A 3,181-nucleotide genomic window follows, 5' to 3' on the forward strand; every position below is an offset into this window, starting at 1 on the left:
CATCTTCGCATGGAAGACCGAATTCTTGGCTAGCTGAATAGCACTCATAGAATCCGAATGTAGCATAAGTATAGTATCAATCCCAAGGTCATGAACCAAACGGCCCAACCATATGGCCTCCTTGCAAGCCTCACTGGCTGCAACATACTCAGCCTCAGTGGTAGAGAGAGCCATACACTTCTGAACCCTGGACATCCAAGAAATAGCACCTCCAGCATAGGTGAATACATAGCCAGAAGTGGACTTCCTATTATCTGCATGTCCTGCATAATCGGAGTCTATGTACCCCACAACTCCACTATCCTGGCTGCCATAGCAAATACACATATCTGCTGTGCCTTTTAGGTATCGCATGATACCCTTCACGGCATCCCAATGTTTCTTGCCAGGTGTAGCCATATAGTGTGCCACAACACCAATTGCAAAGGCAATATCTAGACGAGTGGCTATCATGGTATACATCAAACTGCCCACGGCTGATGCATAAGGGATCTTGGCCATCTCGGCCCTCTGCTCATCTATCTGCGGACAATCGGCCTGTGAAACCTTCACATAAGAAGGTAATGGACAACCAATAGGCTTTACATCCTACATGCAAAAGCGCTCAAGGACTTTATGAACGCACTCCCTCTATAAGAGGTAGAGTAGTCCCTGATGCCTATCGCGCTTAATGCACATACTAAGAATATGAGAGGCCTGTCCCAAATCCTTCATCTCAAAGCTCTTCTTCAACTCAAATTTAAGAGTATTCAGCTCATTATGAGCTTTTCCTGCTATCACATATCATCCACATAAAGTACCCAAATAAGCAAGGAGCCATCACGAGCTCTCTTTGTGTAAAGACACGGATCCATAGCACTCCTGTTGTAGCCATGTGACTGCATAAAGACATCAAACTTATGATACCACTCCCTAGGTGCCTCCTTCAAGCCATAAAGGCTTTTTTGCAACTTGCACACTAGGTGCTTCCTGCCAGGTTCTGCAAAGCCCTGAGGCTGCTCCATATATATCTCATCATGCAAATTCCCATGTAAGAATGCAGTCTTGACATCCATCTGATACATGTCCAAGTCAAGTTGTGCGACTAAGGCCAAAACCAAGCGTAGGGTGGTCATTTTGACCAGAGGAGAAAAGACTTCATCAAAGTCAACTCCATGCTCCTATTTAAAACCCTTAGTGACTAGTCTTGCCTTATAAGCCGGCTTGGGGTTTCCAGGGGTACTTTTCAGCTTGTACACCCATTTGCATGGCAAAGCCTTCTTGCCATGAGGCAATGCAATCAAATCCCAAGTCATATTCTTGTGCAAGGAGTCTATCTCACACTGCATAGCCCTCTCCCAAGAGTGACTATCACCCCTGCGCATAGCCTCATAATAGGTAAGAGACTCTCTTGCATCGGTAACCAAGACATAATGCATCGAGGGCTCAAATCTATCAAGTGGATGTCTATCTCTAGTAGACCCTCTCACGGTAGGCTCTGTTGCCTATCCAACACTCTGGTAGTGTGTACCAACTACTGCTGTGCAGCCTGTCCAACTGGTTGTGCAGGAGCTCGTGGCTCCTCCTGGAATATAACCCTGCGTATCTCTACCACCTTCTCAGGCTGCCTATGCATCTTGTCTTCATGGAAGACTACATCATGGCTACGGATGACTTTTCGCATCTGCGTATCCCAGAGGCAATAACCCATCTCGCCTACATCTCCATAGCCAAGAAAAATGCATTTGATACTCTTAGAATCCAGCTTAGTTTGCTTGTCCTTGGGCACATGGCAAAATGCCTCACATCCAAAGACATGTAGATGCGCATAAGACGGAGGTTTCCCAGTCCATACCTCCTCTGCAACCTAGAAATTCAAACCACTAGAAGGTGATCTATTTATGACATGCACAGCTGTATTGACTGCCTCAACCCAAAAGCTCTGTGGTAAGCCTGCATGGCTAAGCATATTGCGTACACACTCCTGGATGGTTCTATTCATCCGCTCAACCAAACCATTCAGGGGTGGGGTATAGGGGCAGTCAACTAACACTTAATACCCCTCTCATCACATAGTTGCTCAAAAGCATGTGACACATATTCTCCCCCATTGTCAATTCTAAGGCATTTCAGCCTATGCCTAGTCTGGTTCTCAATCAATGCAAACCATCTCTAAAACACAGCCAAGACTTCGGACTTAAGCTTAATAATCGTCAATGAACGTCACAATATACTTTGCACCACCCATAGACTAACATGGCATGGGTCCACAGACATCCGAATGTACCAATGTTAGGGGCTCACTCATCCGTGTCCTACCAGACTTCTGATGTGTATTCCTAGTCTGTCTGCCATAAAGACAATGCTCACATAAATCAAAACATGTGTAGTCAAGGGGCGGTAAAAATTGCAAACCAGAAAGCATCTTCATTCCCTTCAAGGACATATGGCCCAAAAACGGGCATGCCAAAGAGATACATGTGGGATGGAACCCACTGACAGAACATGGTTAAGAGAGGATCCATCAACTATAAGAGGATAGAGGCTACCAGCTTTGACACCTCTAGCAAGCACAAGTCTGCCATGGGTGATCTTCCAGGCAGAATCCCCAAATGAAACATGAAACCCAGCATCATCAAGCTGCCCTGCAGACATAAGACTACATGTAAGTTCAGGTACATGGTGTACATTCTATAACAGAAAAGTAATTCCAGTAGAGAACTGCAGTCGTACATCCCCAATGCCAACAATAGCAAGTCTGAGCGAATTGAACCAGAGACAGTGCGGTAGGAGTGGAACCACTCACGGCATGGTGTAACATGAAATGAAGCACCAAAATCCAAAAGCCAGCACTGCGCATACATAGAGTGAATATCGGTCAACGATGTAGCATCACAAGAACTAGCTGCAAGTATGTACTCTCCATCAGAGTCATCAACCTGCATGACATTTATCTCCTCGATTTTCACACTGGATATTGCATGCATAATGCTGCGATTAGAGGATTTTTCTTGTACTTTGTCTTTCCCCTTCTCTTTGTGCTTCTCATTGTGCAACTCATGACACTGTGGGCATATATGACCCTTTTTGCCGCAATGATGACATGTCACATTAGCATTTCTCCCACAAGACTTGTTGCGCGACTTACCACGCAACTTAGACCTAGACTTCTGCGAGTCTCTGCCAAGGCCATTCCCACGGT

Source organism: Lygodium microphyllum, chromosome 19, assembly GCF_053477565.2.
Source record: "Lygodium microphyllum isolate KBCC chromosome 19, Lygodium_microphyllum_v1.1.10, whole genome shotgun sequence".
Lineage (NCBI taxonomy): Eukaryota > Viridiplantae > Streptophyta > Polypodiopsida > Schizaeales > Lygodiaceae > Lygodium > Lygodium microphyllum.